This window comes from Corvus moneduloides, chromosome 12 (assembly GCF_009650955.1).
Source record: "Corvus moneduloides isolate bCorMon1 chromosome 12, bCorMon1.pri, whole genome shotgun sequence".
Classification (NCBI taxonomy): domain Eukaryota; kingdom Metazoa; phylum Chordata; class Aves; order Passeriformes; family Corvidae; genus Corvus; species Corvus moneduloides.
Window position 1 is genome coordinate 1,729,409 of NC_045487.1, and position 21,015 is coordinate 1,750,423.

Below are 21,015 nucleotides of genomic sequence, written 5' to 3' on the forward strand. Positions count from 1 at the left end.
ACAGTGAGAGACCCAAGGGATTTTCCAAGAGGAGAAGGGATTTTCCAAGAGAATGCCCTCACCTTTCCCGCAGAGCCGGGAGCTGCCCTTTGCTGCCTTTCCAAGCCTCTCTCTGCGCTATCTCCAGTCTTCCCGCAGCTCCCGCCGAGCTGGAAATATCATTAAGCTCCAGTGAGGCGAAGAAAAAAATCCCAGGGAAAGCGTGGCAATATCCAAAGGGAGGGGAGCGAAGGCGTCGGGACGGGCGAGCCGCGGGTCCCCGCCAGCCCCGCTCCACCTGCGCCGGGCTCCGGGAATCCTCCGGCGTGGAGCAGGCATGGATACTCCTCTGGTGCGCGCGGATGACTTCACTTCATTAGCATGCTCCTGAGAGTTCTCCCCGACTGTCTTTTTCACTGACTTTAAGGCTCTGCTAATCAAAATCCTGGAGTGGTTTAACTATTTCCTGGCGCCGGGGCTTCGGGAAGATGGGAATCCGCGGGACAGCGGCGGCAGGAGCGCGAGGCACCGCCTCAGCCGCCGTCCCACGGCAATTCCTGATCCCAGGATTTGCAGGTCATGGCTCCGAGCACGTCCCAGTTTTATCTCCTTGACCAGGGCGAAACCTCCGAGCTCTGCCGGGACCTTCCAGCGGCGGTGGAGGGAAAGGGAAAGCAGGGATGGGATTCCCACCCCGGAATTGTTGTGTTTGGGGGGAGGGTGAAGCGGTTCGGGCACCGATTAACCTGTGGCACGGCACCAAATGTCCCTTCCAGGTGGGGGGATGTGATTCCAGGCGGGATGGCGCTTGCAGCAACCTGAGATGGTGGGACATGTCCCTGCCCGTGGCTCAGGGAATGGGATGAGCTTGAAGTCCCTTCCAACCCAACCCATTCCAAGGTTCTGTGACCCAGCCGGCTCCCAGGTGATGCCACCGCTGCCTTCCTCCTCTCCCTCAGGTATTTCGGGAGCGGAGCTGCCTTTAAGAGGGAAACCCACTTCTGGGATAGAAAAGGGGAAAGCGAAGCATGGAAAAATAAAACAACTCCTCTGCGAGCACACCTGGAGCGTGGGACAGGGACAGGGACAGTTCCCAGGGCTCCCAGCTCCAGCCCCCTGCCTGTCCTTCGGGGTCCTGCCTGGTTCCGAGTCCAGGTCAGGTTTTTCTCTGACAAGGAAAAGCGGGAGGGCATTTTGCAACAGTGGGATAGGAAAAAAAAAGAATTAAAAGAGGAACTTGCTCACAATGACCACAGGGACACACAGACGTGTGTGTCCATCAGGGAGTCCAGGGACATGAGTGACCATCAGTGTGTCCTTCAGTGTGTCCATCAGTGTGTCCATGGACACATGTGTCCATCAGTGTCCATCAGTGTGTGCAGGACACGTGTGTCCATCAGTGTGTGCAGGACACGTGTGTCCATCAGTGTGTCCATCCATGTGTCCACGTACACAAGTGACCATCAGTGTCCCTCAGTGTCCACCAGTGTCCATCCATGTGTCCATAGACATGAGTGACCCTCAGTTTGTCCACGGCCACGTGCCTGTGGTCACCCCTGTCCCAGCACACACCGATGTCACACCAAGCACACGCATGTGCACATCCACAGATTGGGAATTCCGGGTTTAGCCACTGGGATCTCTGCTCCCAGCACCAGCTCCATCCCCTGGCAACAGCCCCCAGCACTCTGCCCCAGTTAACCCCGCTGAGACCCCGGCCCCACAATCCATCAGTCCTGGGGGGCTTGGGAGCCTTTCCCGAAGCCTCCGGAGCGGGATCGGGAGCAGCTCCGGGGTCTCCCGGGCTGGAGCCCCGATTCCTCCCCGGCACAGAGGGTTCGGGAGCAGCTGAGTCTCGGAGCGCTCCCTGCTCCGTTCAGGAGCTGCCGCACATTTTTCCCTCCTGATTCACGGCTCAGCTGCACTCAGGGCTATCTTTAGAGAGACGCGAGGAGAGGGCCCTTCTGCAACTCCAGCCTCCGAGGGCTGGGATTTTTTTGGGATATAAGTATGTGTACACACCTTGCCTGCTTCCTACGGCGTCTCCCGGAGCAGAGTGGCGCAAACTCCCGGCGCAGGTTTGATGGACTAACCCCAACAATCCCAGCATCATTCCAGCTGGGAAAGACCTCCAAGATCACCCGGCCCAACCATTAACCAGCACAAAATCCCACAAGGAGTCCAGGGCCTCCTCAGGATTGGCTCCCACCCAGCCAGAGCTGATTGCAATCCATTTTGGGACCCCCTGGAATTGGCGCCGGCTGCGGAGGATCAGGGAATTGGGAGAGGGAGATTTCCAAACCCATCTTGCTGATGGGTTGGTGGGACCAAGGAGCCACCAGCACCCACCCTGCAGTCACTGCTGAGATGGGGCCCCCCAGAAGATGGGGGGCTGTTCATAAGGGCAGAAGATGCCCAACAAATCCGTTCTCTGCTCCAGGTGCTCCTGGCCAAACTCTCAGGCCCTTTCCTGGGCTGGGGAGGAACCTCTGGTGCTCGTGGCCGTGTCCAGCACCCCCTGCACAAACGGTAACATTTGAGCACTGTTGATCCCTGTCCTCCAGGGCGAGTTTTTTGGGATTTAAGCTGTTTCAGAGCCCTAAAGCCCATGTTTACTTTCCTGATGAGCAAAGCCCTGGTGCGGGGGAGCCTCCAGAGCTGGTGTGAGGTTAAGGATGTGCTTAAAGGGCTAAAAATGGATTTTCTTCCTTTCTCTTTTCTCCTTTTTTTTTAAAAAAGCAAAGCCACGAAGCAGCAAAAACCCCATCCCTGGGACTGGTACATGAGGACAACCCTGCAACCACCACCACCCCCTCCTTGCGCAGAGCCCTGGAGACAAAAACGGACTTTGGACCTCAATTTTGGACTTCTTTGGCCCTAAACAGCCCCAATCCAGACCTGAAACCTGTCACCTGAAGATGTTTCTTCATTTCAAGAGCCAGCATCCAAGTTTGTGCCTTTTAGGCCGCACACTGGCACAGATCTGTCACCGACCTCCTCAGAGACCACGGGGTCTCCAGGAGAACCGAGTCAGGAACCTGGACGGGGTTTGCTGGACCCTCAAAATCAGGTCAGGTCATGCTTAGAGGAGATTAGGAACAGACCCGCTTCTCCCACTCCACCAAATCCGTGGGGGCTTTCCCAGGAAAGTGGGTGAGGTGGGATTTTTAACTGGGAACGCCTCCTCTGACCAAAGTTTATGTTTTCGTTCCTTTTGTAAAATTGGAAAGGAGCTAGGACAGATCTCCCGGCATCCTGAGATCCACCTCCACTGCCAAGCCAGTGCTGACACCCCCGTTCATCCTGCTGGGATGGATGGATGGAGGGGGTTTGTCCCCTGGATTTGCTGCAAGTGGGGACATCCCATCAGGAACCAGGCTGGCACTGTCCCTTACAGCCCCAAATCCCTTAAACATCCCCCTTTCCCAGATCAGGACATCAGATCCTCACCATGACCCTGATTCCTCTCCTGGGTTTGGGTGATCTCCCTATGGAAGTCCGTATCCCAACAGTTCCTCCTCCTCAAGTGAAGAATCGGTGATTTTAAAGCCATAAATCCCAAGAAATGCTGCTTAAACCAGCGGTGTCGGATCAGAAAGGTCTCTTCCTGTCCAGACTATTCTCAGATTCCATGAGAACCATGGGAAGAAGTTCTATGCATGGATCCCCCTCACACCTGTAGTGTAGCCACCAAAAAAATGCCAGTCTGGGAATTTAAAGGCCATCTGAAGCTATTCCTGACTTACTCCATGCGTGGACACCACCCACACCAAGCTGACACCCCATGAATTCCTGAGTGGGGCAGGTTGGGATGGGTGGGTGTTCTCCATCCATCCATCCATCCATCCATCCATCCATCCATCCATCCATCCATCCATCCATCCACTCCATCCATCCATCCCTCCATCCATCCCTCCATCCATCCATCCATCCATCCATCCATCCATCCATCCATCCCTCCATCCATCCCTCCATCCACCCATCCATCCATCCATCCCTCCATCCATCCATCCTTCCATCCATCCACTCCATCCATCCCTCCATCCATCCCTCCATCCATCCACCCATCCATCCACCCATCCATCCATCCCTCCATCCATCCCTCCATCCATCCATCCATCCATCCATCCATCCATCCATCCATCCCTCCATCCATCCCTCCATCCACCCATCCATCCATCCATCCCTCCATCCATCCATCCTTCCATCCATCCACTCCATCCATCCCTCCATCCATCCCTCCATCCATCCATCCATCCATCCATCCATCCATCCATCCATCCCTCCATCCATCCCTCCATCCACCCATCCATCCATCCATCCATCCATCCATCCATCCATCCATCCACTCCATCCATCCACTCCATCCATCCCTCCATCCATCCATCCATCCATCCATCCCTCCATCCATCCCTCCATCCACCCATCCATCCATCCCTCCATCCATCCATCCATCCATCCATCCATCCATCCATCCATCCATCCATCCACTCCATCCATCCATCCCTCCATCCATCCCTCCATCCATCCACCCATCCATCCATCCCTCCATCCATCCCTCCATCCATCCATCCATCCATCCATCCATCCATCCATCCATCCCTCCATCCATCCCTCCATCCACCCATCCATCCATCCATCCCTCCATCCATCCATCCTTCCATCCATCCACTCCATCCATCCCTCCATCCATCCCTCCATCCATCCATCCATCCATCCATCCATCCATCCATCCCTCCATCCATCCCTCCATCCACCCATCCATCCATCCATCCCTCCATCCATCCATCCATCCATCCATCCCTCCATCCATCCCTCCATCCATCCATCCATCCATCCCTCCATCCATCCATCCATCCATCCATCCATCCATCCATCCATCCATCCACTCCATCCATCCATCCCTCCATCCATCCCTCCATCCATCCATCCATCCCTCCATCCATCCATCCCTCCATCCATCCATCCATCCACCCATCCATCCATCCACCCATCCATCCACCCATCCATCCATCCATCCATCCATCCATCCATCCATCCATCCATCCATCCATCCATCCATCCCTCCATCCATCCATCCATCCATCCATCCATCCATCCACTCCATCCATCCATCCACCCATCCATCCATCCCTCCCTCCATCCATCCATCCATCCATCCATCCATCCCTCCATCCATCCATCCATCCACCCATCCCTCCATCCATCCATCCATCCATCCATCCCTCCATCCCTCCATCCCTCCATCCCTCCATCCATCCATCCCTCCATCCATCCATCCATCCATCCATCCATCCATCCATCCATCCATCCATCCCTCCATCCATCCATCCATCCCTCCATCCATCCATCCATCCATCCATCCCTCCCCGTCCCAGCTATCCCACGGAATGTGACTCAACTCTTTCATAACAAACACAAGTTGGGGAAAACCGAGGGAAAAGAAAAAAAACCCCGACCCAGGCGGCGGCAGCAGCACAGGCTTTCTTCAATAATAAACATCTAAAAATGTTAATTAAATCATGCTTTTCATGGAAAACGATGGGAAAATACTTTCACACAATGCTCAAATCAACACAGCTTTTTTTTCCCCTCCGTCTCCTCGCAGCCAGAGGGATGCAAAGACCGAGTGGGATGAGGGGCGGGAGCGCTGCGGATCCGAGGGAGCCACTTTGGGCTGCAGGGAAGCATCTCCAGAGGATGCCAGATGACTTCACGTGCCACGAATGTGGCTCCCAACGAGCCTGTGGTAAACAGAGATATCAGACCCAGATGTTTGATACTGGCCGCTCCTCTTGGGCGGCCACAGCCTCCCGGCAGCGCTGGAAAACCACAGGAAAGATCGGAGGCTTCTCATCTGGGAGCTTCATCCCTCCAAAGAGGGCATGGGAGAACCCTCAGCCTTGGAATTTGGGGTGGATAAGCCCAAAAAAGGACAAGGTCACACCTGGGAGGGTGAAGGGCTTCTGCAGTGTGGGGTTGTTCCCTCCAGCTGTGTGAGCTTTGGGCAGCGGGGGCTGAAATCCAGCAACAGCAAGGTCTTGGAGCACATCCACCCCCTTCCCTAAAACCCATCCTCAGGGAGGCTTTAGGGACAACTTCCAGGGCGTCCCAATGAGGTGAGCACACCTTGCAGAGGGGTCTTGGTCTTGTTGCTGCCTCTGCATTCCTTCATTTTCCCCAGAGCTCTGCAGTGGTGCCAGCACTTAAAGGGCTCATTCCACGTGGAAACTGATGGAATAAATCCTGCCTGCCTGCAGGAGACATCACACACCTTGTTTTCCTCACGTGTCCTTTCAATTCTGGCTTCCAAAGGGTTGGCTGCAGAGGAGCTACGAGCCCTGTGCTCACTCCCAAAGCTGGGAAATGGTGGATCCTGGGTCCCTCCTGGACACAACCTCTGTCCCAGCAGTGTCCCATCTCCAAAGGGAGCGGCTGGAGAGGGGCAGGCGTGGGAGGCCAGAAGGAAATTCCTCTGTTGCCACTTGTAAGGACTTCATGGTCCAGTCATTCCCGCAGGAATTCCTTTTGTGGCATCTCCTGTGACAAGGTTGGGGGGATTGGTCTCAGGTTGGATCCAATGACCTTGGATCGCTTTTCCAGCCTTGTGATCCTATGGATCTGCAGCCTCTGCAAAGGTCACATGGGGATGTTTGGGATTATCGACCCTCCCATCCCAAGCCCATTCCCAGTTTTCAAGCTGGGAAACACTGGGGTGAGTGGGGAAGGCTGGGGTGGCTTTGGGTGGCTCCTTGGTGGCTCTCCAGAAGCTCTGCCCTTCCCGAAGTGCCTCTGGTGGCCAAGTTCCAGGGATTCCCATGGAGTGTGGCTGGGCTGGGCGACGGGGGTGGGCTCAGCTCCTCACCAGCTGCTGCCATTCTGGAATTGCTATTTAAAGCCTTGAGAATTCCTAGAAAAACCAACCCACAGCGAGCGGAATGGCGAAGGAGAGGGAGCAGAAAGGGCATGTCTGGCACCGTTAATGGGCTCTGACACTTCCAGCAGCCACATTTTCCTGATTTTCTGGGATTCTCCAAGTGTCTCCTTGAGAACAGCTCCTACTGAGCCCCCCCCAAAAAGCACCCAGACGAAAGCTGGTTAGGAAGCAGCCAAACAATAGAGCAGCAGATCCCATGGATGGGCTCCAAGATCCCATGGATGGGCTCCAGCCTGCCCCAAAAGCAGGAGGGTGAGGAAAAGCTGACGGAGAAGGGACAGGGAAGCAGGAGGCTTCCTCGAAACCCAGCAGCCACTGTGCTCCTGTCTGGGAGGAGGCTGGGAGACACACGGGGTGGGATTGGAGTGGCCTGAGCCAGACAAAAGCATCCTGACAATAACGCTCCGGGGCCAGGAATTCAATGGGAACCGAGCGCTGGAAGTCGCCCAGCAGGATAATTCGGAGTGTGGGGAGCTGGCTGCTCCCAGCTGTCTGCAGAAAGCCAAATCCGTGCCACCATCCCCTGGGCGTTGCCTCCACCCTCTTGGAGAGAGTTCATCCCAGTTCTCGTCCTCCCAATCCCACAACCGATGCCATCATTCCAGAGTGGAGAGAGCCTGGATCTGCTGCCTCCGCCCTTCGTCCGTTCTCCTTACGCTGGGATGGATGGCAGGATCCTCCTGGGAATGCCGTGGTGGAGCTGCCTTCCAGAGCAGCCACAAGGATCTGATGGAACCTTGGACACGGACAAGGAGCCCATCACTGAGAGGCTGAGCTTTGCTTCTCCCAGGAAATCCCTGCGGGGACACTCCAACATCACGCGAGCACATGGAGAAGAGCAGGTTGGAGCATCACACGGAGCGTTCCCACAGAATCCAGGAGCCCCATCCCCAAAGGGATCTGACCTCAAAGAACAGTCCTCCCATCCAGCCTCATTCTCTCTGTCTCAGAGAGAATTCCTCGAGGAATTTTGGGGCAGCAGCTCCCTTCTCCCCACACGTGCCCTGCTAAGCAGGAGCAGCCTCAGTTGCTGACCCCAACTTCCCACCAGTGGGATCCACCAAGCTCCCAGGAAACCCCACTGTGCTCCCAGAACAAGCCAGGAAAACTCAACATCGAAGCCAAGATCCATCCATCCATCCATCCATCCATCCATCCATCTATCTGGAGACTCACGACGGGGTGGGGGGCGAAAAAAGCCCCCAAAATTGGGCAGAAAAAGGCCAGGCTGCATTTTTGGGAGCAGGGTTTTGTTGACACCGTTGCTGCCGAGGGGAGAGGGACGAGGGAACGAGGAGAGGCCACGGGCAGTACAGCGGGTCGCCAGGAAAAATGCGGATTCCGTGGGGAGAAGCCGACGGACACGCTGGGAAACGCTTCCAAAGCGCTCCAGAAGCTTCGGCCCCGACTAAAGCAAACAAACCCCACGGGGGGACAGATCCAGCCCCTTCCCAGGACGGTGTCCAAGCGTCTCCAGTTCCTTCACTGGGGGCTGAGAAAGGACAGGATTCAACCACGACCCAGCCAGGTCACGTCAACTTTCCCAGCACGATTCCAGCAGCCGCAGCCCAATTTTCTTTGGATGTCCATGACCCTTTGGAAGCTGGAAATGCCTTTTCCCCCCCTCCTTTTTCCATGCCAGGATTTGCTTTCTCCCATCACCTCAGATGTAGGGATGCTGCTGAAGGTTGGCTGGAATTTCACCAGTCTGGAATGGGGGAATGCTTGGAAAAGTTGTAGGTTTTGTTTTGCACAATATAGTTCTAGATTTGCTTGGGCTATTTTATTTTATTTTATTTTATTTTATTATTTCATTTTTGGGTTTATTTTATTTTATATTATTTTATTTTATTCTGTTTTATTTTACTTTATTTTACTTTATTATTTTATTTTATTCTGTTTTATTCTATTCTATTTTGTTTTATTTTGTTTTACTTTATTTTATTTTATTATTTTATTTTATTCTGTTTTGTTTTATTTTGTTTTACTTTATTTTATTTTATTTTATTATTTTAATTGTTTTATTTTATATTATTTTATTTTATTCTGTTTTGTTTTATTTTGTTTTATTTTATTTTATTTTTTATTCTGTTTTGTTTTATGTTATTTATTTTATTTTATTTTATTCTGTTTTATTTTACTTTATTTTATTTTATTATTTTATTTTATTCTGTTTTATTTTACCTTATTTTATTTTATTATTTTGTTTTATTTTATTTTATTTTATTTTATTTTATTTTATTTTATTTTATTTTATCTTAGCTTTGCCTCCATCAAGAAAATACCATCTCCAACCTCTGGGACCCAGCACAGCCCCCATGAGCAGCCATGGAGATGCCAATCCCTGGCCACATCCAGCACAGACCAATAAACCAGGGAAGATTTGCTGTTCCCGACAATTCCGGCTCAAAAGCCCAATTCCCATGGAAAAAGGGGACTTTTCCAGCACAAAAATCACCACTCGGCACTTTGCCAATCCCGATTCCCAGTAAATCCTCCCAGTCTCAGGTGGGGGGCTGGAAAAACAATGGATTTTTTGGGATCACTGCAAATTCCAGCGAACCTGAAGGGGGGAACACTCCAAGGGCAGCTCCAAGAAAAAACCGGAGTCTGGATGAGCTGAAAAGCCGTGGGAAAAACCTGTTTTGGGGGAGGACGGAGCCTCACCCAGACCGAATCCATCTCAATTATTGCGGCACTTTGACCTTTTCAAAGGAAACCGAGGGTGCTCCCATTCCCCAGCGGGAACTTGGAAGGCTTTGCGATGTTCCAGGTATTTTAGGATGTTTTTCCCTTCGCTGCCCGAGGGCAGCGGCGCAGGATCTGTGTCCTTCTTTTTCCCTTCAACAAAACTGTTCCGACCAGAATTTCCCTTCCATCCATGCTGCCTCGCTCAGGGACAGCCTGGATTTCTCAGAACTCTCATCTTTCCCTTTGTTTTGTTTCCCAGGGATTTCTCCTTCCCCTGTCTTAGCTCCTGGCGTGGGGGCACAATAATTTCCTACAGGCGGCCAGAGCGACGTGACCTTTGAAAAACAACCCAGGGAGCACCTCCATTCCCAACTCTGCACTCCAAACCCCATTTCCTTGGAAGCAGAAGGGATCCTGGTGCCACCCAGCCACGGCACTGAACGGCTGCACAATTCCCGCTGGAGTCACCGGAGCCAGCGATGGGATCGGAGCGCAGCAGCAACACTGGGAAAACCCAATTTTTGTGCTTCCTCCATCCCTGCACGGCTTTAACAACTCTTCCTAACCACGATATCCTGGGAAAATCTGGCCTCCCCAGGTGGGAAATGCCCCTGTGCCGGGAAGTGCTGTGGGGCGGCTCCATCCAAGGCATCATTCCCGCATCCCAGTGCTGCCTGAGAGACCCTGCACGGCAAAAAGCGACCTCGGCGCATTTTCCACCCCCGAGAGCCGCGCTCTCCCACCCATTCCTCTTTTCCCGGCAGCTTTCCCAACGATTCCCGTGAAAAACCAAGGGAATTGCATTACAAAGGAGAGCCTCAAAGGAGCTGTGAGGGCCGAGCGGAGCTGACGCCGCGATTTGCCAGAGCGTGAATCACGCTCACGTTATCGGCCAGCGGGAGAGAATTCCAGGATCCAGCCGGGAGCAGCTCAAGGCTGCGGGGTTGTTTGGACAGGGCTTGGCACGATCCACTTGGCTCCTCTCCCGCTGCTGGTATCATTTCGTTTAAAAGCGTTGTGGAAGAACAGAAATCAAGGAAAAGGGGAAAAGAGGGGGGGAAAAGGGTTTTTTTTGGGGGTCAGCCCGAGCAGGAGAATTGAAATCTTTCAGCTCAAAGCGTGTTTTTTCAAGGTGTTTGCTTTGCTTCCCATAGAGGGAAAGGGGTTTATTTGTGGGATTATTATCCCCTACAGCAGGAGGAATTGGAGAATTCCTTAAGTGGCATCTTGGCCCGTTGGCTTCAGGAGCCTTCAGGCTCAGCCGGATCCATGGAAAAGTCGCTTTTCCCTCCACACACACCACCCCAAAAAGCTGCTCTCCTCCAAATCCACCCAAACTTTCCAGGGTTTCTCTGTGCTCCAGCGCTCGCCCACATCCACCCTGCTCCAGCAGATCTTCCCCGCTTCCCTGCCAGCTTGGAGCGAGCTCGCGGGAGCAATCCAGCCAAAATAAGCCATTTCTGGGATATTTTTGAAAGGTTTGGGTTGGAATTTTTGCTCCCTTTGGACAGATGGAGCAGCAGCTCTGCCCAGGGAGGACTCGCTGCTCTGAGCTGGGGCAGAGCAGTTGATTCCCAATAAAAACGTGGTGATTTCCCAGTTTTACAGAGGAAATGAAAACCTAAAGTTTGGTCAGAGGAGCTTTTCGCTTACAAATCCCACCGAACCTGGTTTCATGGGAAAGCCATGGGGGGTTTTGTGGAGTAGGAGAAGAAGGTCCATTCCCTCACACGAGAAGAGGACATTTCCCACCACACAGAGTCTAAAAAATGCCAGGTTTAGATGGATTCCAGGAATCTGGGCCAATTTTGCATCCTCTGCTGCCTGGTTACTTTATTCCTGAGAAATATTCCCTTCTCCCAAGCCCTCTTCCCTTACGAGAAGCCGCCTGCCGTGAGGATGGGGCGGACACAGGGGCCGAAAACGACTCCTTGGTTTTACAGCCAAATCCCAGGGCATTGTCCCAGCTTCCTTGGCTTTTTCCAGATCTAAAGAATATTTGAGCTGTACAGAGCCGAGATGTTCACCCCACCCAAGCCTTCGGATGCCATCCCATTGGGATTGACACAGAATCCCACCCAAGCCTCCGGGTCTCATCCCATCGGGACTGACATGGACATTGACCGCAGGCAACTGGAAAATCCCATTTTCCACTTCCCCACATAGGCAAACCAGTCCCAGCCACCATCGGAAATACCACCAGGGGAATATTTGGGATGAAGATTTGTCTCCCAGGACATGTGGATACTTCCTTCCCTGTGAGGGTGGCGAGGCCCTGGCACAGGGTGCCCAGAGAAGATGTGGCTGCCCCTGGATCCCTGGCAGTGCTTTTGGAGCAGCTTGGGATAGCGGAAGGTGTCCCTGCCATGGCAGGGGGTGGGATGGGATGAGCTTTAAGATCTCTCCCAGTCCAAACCATTCCATGATTCCACGGCTGCCCCACCTATGGGCATCTCCGGGCTCCCTCGGGAGAAGCGGTGAAGAAGAGCCAGCTCTTCCTCCACCCACGGATGAAGAATTCCAAAGGCTGAGCCAAAGGGACAGGTACCTCCCGGGAGTGTCTGTGGGGATGGCCGCCTGCCAACCCCTCCTCCTGCGGCTGCTCCCTCTGGATTTTCCAGCAGCCCGCGGGGCTCCGCGTTTCCACGGGAGCATCTCCCGCCTCCACCATTGTTCCCGGTCCCACCTGCTCCCGATCCCCCTGTGCCCCCGGGCTTCGGGAACGAGCCCCGGCACGCGGGATGTTGTTTCGAGCAGCCTGACAGATGCCAAACCCGAGGTCAGGGAGGAATTTTAACTCTGCTTGATTGCTGGGAGGCACCTGGGATCCGTAACACACCCAGGCCAGGGAAAGGCAGCTCGGGAGGGAAAAGCTGCAGAGAAAATGAAGGGATTAACTCTATTTCTTGTTTGGGTTGGGGTTTTTTTTTTGGAAATCCTGCTTTCTGCCAAGTTTTCTTGGAGCAAACGTTTCTGTCCCGCTGCCAGCCCTGCCAGCCTCAAGGAGGCAAAATTCCTGAGTCAGACTTTGCCAGGCAAAGCCACGCTACCTTCAAAAGAATTCCACTGGGGGAAAAAAGGATGGATTTTCTATTCTCTCCTCACTCTGACAACGTTTCCTTGGGCTTCCAGTTCCATCATTTTTAGTCCAAATGAACCTGGGAATCTCTGGGAATCTCCAGCAGCTGGGGATTTGAGGGAATCAGTGAGCACGTAAGGATTTGGGGTGCCACTGTCCCAGGATTTGGGGTGCCACTGTCCCAGCTGGGGAGCCAAACTCCTCCTGGGGGCCTGCTTCGTGTGCTCATCCCACTGCTCCATCCCTCTGCCCATCCCGGTCCGGATCCAGCCGCTGGCACCGCTGCTCCTGCTGCTGGAGGGGAATCCTCCCTGGAGTTTTCCAGCCAGCACCCATCACAGCTGTGGCCTCCAAGCCAAAGCTCCAACCAGGGCTAAATCCCTTTCCCTGCCTTCGGCTGCCGGTCGCAGGGATCTGGCCGGCGGATCCGAGCCCGCTGCTCCTCAGCCGCCGCCTCTCGCGCTGCCCTCCCTTCCAAGAAAAATGGAAACAGGAGACAAAGGAACTTTCCTACGCTGCATCCAGCCCTGCCCGCTGCCAGAGGAGCATCAGGAGGTTGTCTGAACGTGCAAATCCCCGTTGCTCCCAAGGAAAACCAGCAAAAGCCAGAGCTGGAGCACAGAGCAGGAGCTCAGCCTTTGGCAGCAGCCGCCTCCGCGGTGAAGTGCGGAGTTGGGATCGTGTCACCGAAAGGGGCTGAGGAGGGATTTTCCCCCCAGGAATATTTTTAGCAGCCAAGATTTCCCTCTTCTGCCTCTCCTTGTGCCGAGGTTTGCAGGAGGGGCTCCTGGAGCTGCTGGGATGAGTTGGGCTGGGTGTTTGAGCTCATCGGGGCTTTGTCAGAAAGGAGAGGATTCCTGGGCTGGAAGAGGCTTCCCAGAGCAGCTGTGGCTGCCCCTGGATCCCTGGAAGTGTCTAAGGCCAGGTTGGACGGGGCTTGGAGCAGCCTGGGATGGTGGGAGGTGTCCCTGCCCATGGCAGGGGTGGCACTGGATGAGCTTTGGGGTCCCTTCCAACCCAAACCATTCCATGATTCCGTGTGAGATGGAGATTTTTGGATTTGATTTGGAGGGATCAAGAAGAAGCTGGATCAGACCGAAATTGTTTCTCTGTTGAAGGCACGACAATCTCCAAACGGAGAATCCAGATGGAAATGGATGCAGGAACAATCCCCCTCAGGAGTGTTTGGGATGAGGAAGTGCCGCACATCCTGTCCCCAAACTGGTGTTTCCATCTTCCACCACATCCCCCTTGAACCCAAGGAGCCGGTGCTGGGAAACTGATTCCTAATTCCAATTATTTATGGGGGTCTTGAGACGGCCCCAAGAGCTGGAGCCCCATCCCAACATCCCCACCGTGGGTCTGAGCACAGCTTTATCTCCAGCCAATGAAAGAGAAATTAATGAACAGCAGGAAATTAAAAATTCCTGGGATTTGTCACCACTTCTACCCCACAGCTTCCACTTTTTGCTCAGCAGGACCAGGCAGGGACCATTTCTTGATCAACCCTTCGGAATTCCGACCTTCCTGGGAGGAGATCCAGTAAAATCTGACCTTTCCTCAAACCCCCATAAACCTTTTCCATTTTTTCCTTTTGCTTTAAGATTCCCTGTTTTTATTGGGCCCCAAATGCCGAGTTATTCCTCATTTTTATTTTCCTGCCCTTTTTTATTTCCCTCCCCTTTTCCTGCCACTGAATCCGGCAGGGAACATCCCGGAGGAGGGGGAATTTTCCACCCTTTCTGGTAGCAAATTCCTTAGGTTGCATTTGAGCCTTTTGTGGCTTCAAAGGAACAGCTTGAGCTCCATGAGGCTCCGGATTGGCCAAGGAAACCTGAAACATCCCAAGATTCCGAAGGGGAGAAGAATTTTTAAAAGGTTACATCGTGGAAAAAGAAAATCTGGAAACCTTGCAGAAGCCAGGAGGTTCCTTGGATGCTCCGGCAAAAAAAGGGCAAAAGAGGGGGAGGGAACGTCAAAATTCCCCCCTGGAAGCAAATTCCACCCAGCAGAAGGAAAAGCATTTGATGTCCTGCAAAGCCAAAGTGGTAAAGAGCTTTCCTGAGCCTTTTTCCCAGATCCCTGTGGATAATTTTCCCTCTGTTTCCCAGCACAGCATTCCAAAGCCGCCCTGCGCTGTCCCTAAAGCTGCCCAGGGACTTCCAAACCCCGTTTCCACGGGAATATTTCCATTTCCCGTTCACTTTCTCAAAGCCCTTTTAGCACAAATCCCTAAACTTTGGGATTAAGCCTGCAGAGGGAACATCCCAAATTCCCTCTGCTTTGAGGCAAATCCTGAGTGTGAGGCTTTGAGTTGGGAGGAAAATCCAGCGATCCATCCTCTCAGGCAGGGATTCACTTTGGGAACGGACATTCCAGGGAGTATTTTTTGGATGCAGGATAAAATAATGCCACAGGAAGGTGAGGGATCCACCCTGCCCATCACGAGGCGCTGGAATCCACAACCTGCGCTGGAATTTTTGGGTAAGGAAGGAAGCAAAGGAAGGCAGATGGGATATTCGGGAAAGGTTCTTCCCTGTGAGGGTGAGGAAAGGCTGGGATGGAATTCCCAGAGAAGCTGTGGCTGCCCCTGGATCCTAAAGCTCCTGGAGGAGCTTTAGGAAGATTTCCTTCCGGAGAGGAGAGGAGAGGAGAGGAGAGGAGAGGAGAGGAGAGGAGAGGAGAGGAGAGGAGAGGAGAGGAGAGGAGAGGAGAGGAGAGGAGAGGAGAGGAGAGGAGAGGAGAGGAGAGGAGAGGAGAGGAGAGGAGAGGAGAGGAGAGGAGAGGAGAGGAGAGGAGAGGAGAGGAGAGGAGAGGAGAGGAGAGGAGAGGAGAGGAGAGGAGAGGAGAGGAGAGGAGAGGAGAGGAGAGGAGAGGAGAGGAGAGGAGAGGAGAGGAGAGGAGAGGAGAGGAGAGGAGAGGAGAGGAGAGGAGAGGAGAGGAGAGGAGAGGAGAGGAGAGGAGAGGAGAGGAGAGGAGAGGAGAGGAGAGGAGAGGAGAGGAGAGGAGAGGAGAGGAGAGGAGAGGAGAGGAGAGGAGAGGAGAGGAGAGGAGAGGAGAGGAGAGGAAAGGAAAGGAAAGGAAAGGAAAGGAAAGGAAAGGAAAGGAAAGGAAAGGAAAGGAAAGGAAAGGAAAGGAAAGGAAAGGAAAGGAAAGGAAAGGAAAGGAAAGGAAAGGAAAGGAAAGGAAAGGAAAGGAAAGGAAAGGAAAGGAAAGGAAAGGAAAGGAAAGGCCTTTTCCAAACTCTCAGGAGAAGCAGCTGCTTTTCCAACGCTTCCCAGTGATGTCACCAAGGGCCAGCACGAGGTTCTGGAGAGGGCACAATTCCAGGATCCAGCACCAGGGTGAGGGACTGAGCCCGGGATTTCCAGGGAAATCCAATCCCTGGATCTTTGCTCAGCAGAATGAGGAACAGCTCCTCGGGCCTGGCTTTTCTGCCCCAAAACAAAGGGGATTTGGGAAAAATTGGATCTTTGATGGAAAATGTGGAGTTGGAAGTGGAACTTGCCTGCAGTGGGCTCGACCTTTTTGCCTGTGTAAGGAATCAGGGAATTAAGGTTGGAAAAGTCCTCCAGGATCGAGTCCAACATTGCCCAGCACTGCCCATGTCCCCACGTGCCACAAATCCCTCAGGAATGGGGACTCCACCGCTGGACAGCCCTCCCCAGGACGGAATTTTCCCTAATAGTCATTCCTAAAGGTATTTTTGCCACTTGGTTGGGGGAATAAAATGAAATAAAATTTAAAAATGAAAGAAAAGAAATAAATAAATTTAAAATAAAATAAAATAAAAAAGGAGAGCAAATAAAAATAAATAAGGATAAATAAAATACATTAAAAAGAGAAATTACATAATGAGAATGATAAAATAGAAAGTAAAATTTAAAAGGTAAAATAAAATTAAATAAAAATAAAATAAAAATAAATTTAAAAATTAAAATAAATAAATAAATAAATACAATAAAAACAAATAAAATAAAAATAAATAAAAAATTAAAATAAATAAATAAATAAAATTCAATAAAAATAAAATAAGGAATGACTAAAAATGAAAGAGAAGAAGAAAATAAAAAGACAAGAGTAAAAATAAAATGAAAAATAAGATGAAAAAGAATAAAAAAGAAAGAAAAATCAAAAGTAAGAGAGAAATAAAATCAAAAGTAAGATTAAAAAAAATCAAAATGAAAAAGAATTAAAAAAGAAATAAAATAAAAACTAAAATATAAACCAAAGGCAAATAAGGAAAATAAAAAGACAAAAATACGAGTGAAATGAAAAATAATAAAAAGAAAATGAAAAATAAAATCAAATTTAGAAAAACCTGAAAAAATTAAGAATGGAATGGAATGGAATGGAATGGAATGGAATGGAATAGAACAGAACAGAATAGAATAGAATAGCATAGAATAAAATAAAATAAAATAAAATAAAATAAAATAAAATAAAATAAAATAAAATAAGATTCCCCCTTTCCAAACCCGCTGGAGCAGCCCCTGGATTGCGCAATCCCATAAAACCCGCAGAGAACGCTGGGCTCTGGAGCGCAGTTTCCTATGGAAAACCGTGGAGTGCGAGGGGCTGGAAGGGAGCTCGGGAATGGCTTTAGCAGGGCCGTCTCCGGGCCAGGCGGTGCCTCCGTTTCCATGGAAAAGCGGGAATCCGCAGGGAACACTCGGCGGAGCCGTCCCGGCTCGAGCTCAGCCCCGCATCCCCGGATTTGCGTGGAATTCCTATTTTCCTTCCCTCCCGCCGCTCCCAGGAGGGACGAGCGCAGGAATTCTCCCGGCCGGCAGCCTCGCTGCTCCAGCGGCAATTCCAGTTTGATTTTCCAACAAAATCTCGCCAGGAATGGGAAGGGCAGCCGGCAGCAGAGGTCGGGAAATCGGCTTGGAGCTCCGGCAGCCTCGGGATTCCCAACCTCAGGAATCCTGGAGTTTAAGCTGAGCTCGGCTGGAGTTAAGCGGATCCTTAAGCTCCCTCCTATCCTTAAAATCCATCCCGGGAATCGCGGCGCTGCCTCCATGGATGTGAGGAGCTGGGAAGCTCGAGGCTGAGGCAGGGGCAGGGTGGGCTCGAAGTGCGACAGGAGCAGGTTTAGGGAATGAATCCTTGAATCCCCATCCTATCCCTCAAAACCAACCAAACCGCCCCAAACAGATGGAAAAGCCGTTCCCACCCCTGTAAACAAAACGCTCCAAGCTGGCAAAAAGCTTTCCTCCCTCTTTCCCCAGCGCTGATGGATTCCAATCCGAATTTTCCCTCTATTTCCTGCCGCAGCAGCCCAAAGCCACCGTGTGCTGTCCCCAAAGCTGCCTGGGGATGTTCAAATCCCATTTTAAGGCTCCAAAACTGGGAAAAAGTCCTGGAATCCATATTTTACCCTTCGGCAGCAGCCAGAAATGAATCAGAAATGAGATTTAAACCAACTCAGTCCCCAGATCAATGAATTAACAGGTCTGAACTCTCTTATCAATTAAAACATCCACAGGTGGATGTTGCCCTGCTTCCCTTCTTTTTCCCGGAGCTGGGGATGGAACAGTGGCACAGGAATTGCTCCTGGAGCACAAGGAGGATGCAGAGGCTTGGAGCCACCCCCGTGTCCCTGCCCAGAGGTGACAGCGCGGGAGGAGAGGCAGAAACTTCCCTCAGAAGATGTGGAGAGGCAGGAAAACGGCAGGACAGCTCCAGAGGGAACTCTCCGGTTGCCAGGAATGCCGAGGTGTGGAAAAGCTCCGTGACTGAGACAAGTGGGAAGTGTGGAACAAGAGCTCTCCGGCTGTTGCTTCCCGCAAATAAACGATCCCTGATGGCAAAGGCAGATATTCCCGGGAGCTTTTCCACAGCCAGGGATGCTCCACGAGCTCCCAGCGCTCTGCCCAGGATGCGGCACCTCGTTCCTTAATTAAAGATCGTCACGGGATGAACGGCAAATTAAGGAAAACACAGCGGTGCTGGAAGCAGGAATGGCATGGGGGGAAGGAGAGGGAGAGCCGGGATGTGGGGCTTGGGAAAAGCTCGTTAGTGCAGCTGCAATTAGAGCTGCTCGGGGGTCATTGTCCAACAGCCGGGATCCCAGGACAGCCGGGAATTCCCGGCACTTCCCTCCGGCACCCAGACAGTTCCTTAAATCGGCTGTGTGGGAACAGCCAGAACTCATTCGGGGCTGCCCTTTTTCCTCACTTTGGGCATCTCCAAGCCTGAGCTCCGGCTCTCCCGGGATCTGGGACGTCGGGAAGATGGGATGCCAGAATCTTAAGGGACTGAAGATGGTTTTTTTGGCTTTGTTTTCTCCATCTTATCCCAATAATCCATGAAAAACATGATTATCCTCCAAAACCCAGGAAAACCCAGATGGCTTGTCCTGCCTGTGAACTCTGGTCACCGAGGGCATTTTATGGCTGTGTTTTATGACTGAAAACCTCCTGGATCTGTTTTTCCCATTGCTGTTTTCCATGGATGAGCCTCTGGAAGCTGCGCAGCCAGGAACACCCGGATCACTCAGACAAAGCTTTTGAAGCTGAATTCCAGCGCTGAAAGAACGAAGGAGCAGAGCTGGGGGGATGCCTGGATCCCAGGCTGGGCCCGAGCAAGGATCCTCTGGAAAAGGATGGGAAGGTTATGGAAGGGAAGATTTCCCAGTTGTTTTTTTGGGAACAAAGCCAGGGCGGCTCTTGGAGGGGAGCTCAGGTGCATCGGAGCGGGAGGAGGGGGGATATGGGATTGTTTAGAGGGCTTGGAATTGTGTTCAAAGACCTTTCACGATGCGTTAAAGGAAAAGAAGCAGGAAAATGGACTTGGACATTTATTATTTTGTCTAAATCTGTGTCTTGGCTTAGCTGGAATAGAGAGCCGAGGTTTCTTTGGGATTGCTGGTGTCCTCCAAGGCGGGGCTGGCACTGGGACAATCCACGCTCAGATCATCCTGTCCGGATTCTCTGCTCACTGCAGAGCACCTGAGTGAATCCCTGAATCCATCCCCACGCTCAAAGCCAGGTTTTCCACGGACCAGCCGCTCCTGACAAAGCTGCGGCAGCTCTTGGTCCTACAACGAGCGGAGCTCAGGGGATGTGGGGATAAGGGCAAGGGACGTGGGGATTTAGGAAAAAGGGCATCACACAGAATTTGGGATCCTCATCAATCACACCTGGCACAACACGAGCGCTCAAACTCTGATTTCAATCTGATTAAAGTCCCATTAAACTCTGATTAATTTTAACTCCGCTTTTTCTGGCAGCCGAGCCACAACCACGAGGTTTCAACGCCACGTGGAGCATCGAACTGGGGATTGCTGGAATGCTGGCCCTGGGAATGACTGGGAGACAGGATGCACTGGGAGACAGAGCAGGAGATAAGAGATAAGGACCAGGATCCCGCCCAGCACTCGGCATCCTCACACAATGAAGAGCTTTATTCCAGCACTCCCGGGACTGGCGTGCACTAATTTAACCCAATTAAAGTGGGATTGCAGCAGATGGAATTAATGACTCCACGGAGGGCAGGGAAGATCTTACCCAGGGATTAGGAAACCTCCTTTGCTGCAAGAAATGCACCGGATTGGGAATAACCTCCAGAGGGAGCGGCGGAGTCAAGGAGAAACCCTCGTTTTGCCCAGGTTTGTAGATTCCAGCAGGATTGAGGCACAGCAGGACCAGCAGGAGCCTCACGCCGTGATATCCACGGCTATCGCTCTCCTTGGGGGAAATCTTTCTTTATTCCAGCTTCAGGGAAAGACTTCCAGCTGGAAAAAAAGGCTGTGGGGTATTTTCCCAATCCCCCTTTTCCCGAGGGAGCTGCCGTGGTGTCTCCTGGCCCCACGGGAAACGTCACCCACAGCTCCTGGCTCTGCTGGGGGGCTCTGCCTCGGGATCTTCTCCATCCACTGCAGTTCCCAGTCTGGAATGCTTCACATTTCCCTGGAAATGTTCACCCTCAGCAACTTGGTGAAGGTGTCCCTGCTCCTTGCAGGACCGGATGAGCTTTAAGGGTCCCTCCCATCCCAAACTCTCCACGATTCCATGACCTGATAATGCTGGGAACTCTGCCAGGTAATTCTCTGGAATTATTGGACACAGCCAGTGCCCAGCCCGGCCCCAGAGAGTTTTGTCCCCAGGAGAAGGACACGTGTGCCTGATGGCCACGTTTGTGCCATGCCAAAGCGAGGATTGATGTGTCTGAAGAAGAAAAAGAGGAATAAAATGTGGATTCTTTCCAGGCTCCCAGCAGATCCTGGTGGGTGCTTCACCTCCTCTGTGCTCCTCACCCAGCACAGCCCCTGCAGGGTCCGAGGTGCCTCTCCTCAGCCACATCCCTGCCCCATCCCAGCCACGGA

General features: G+C 52.2%; 1 protein-coding gene across 4 annotated transcripts in view; it reads right to left on the bottom strand.

The window, feature by feature from the left end:
- ZNF469 (zinc finger protein 469) overlaps positions 1-21,015 on the bottom strand; it is a 184,453-nt gene that overhangs the window by 58,271 nt on the left and 105,167 nt on the right. Inside the window, exon 1 of one of the 4 annotated variants that reach the window (XM_032121745.1) lies at positions 63-597. The exons of the other annotated variants lie outside the window; for them this stretch is intronic. The gene's annotated coding sequence lies outside the window, so the exon portion shown is untranslated. Of the gene's footprint in view, positions 1-62; positions 598-21,015 lie in introns of those variants that run through there. 4 annotated transcript variants of the gene reach the window in all.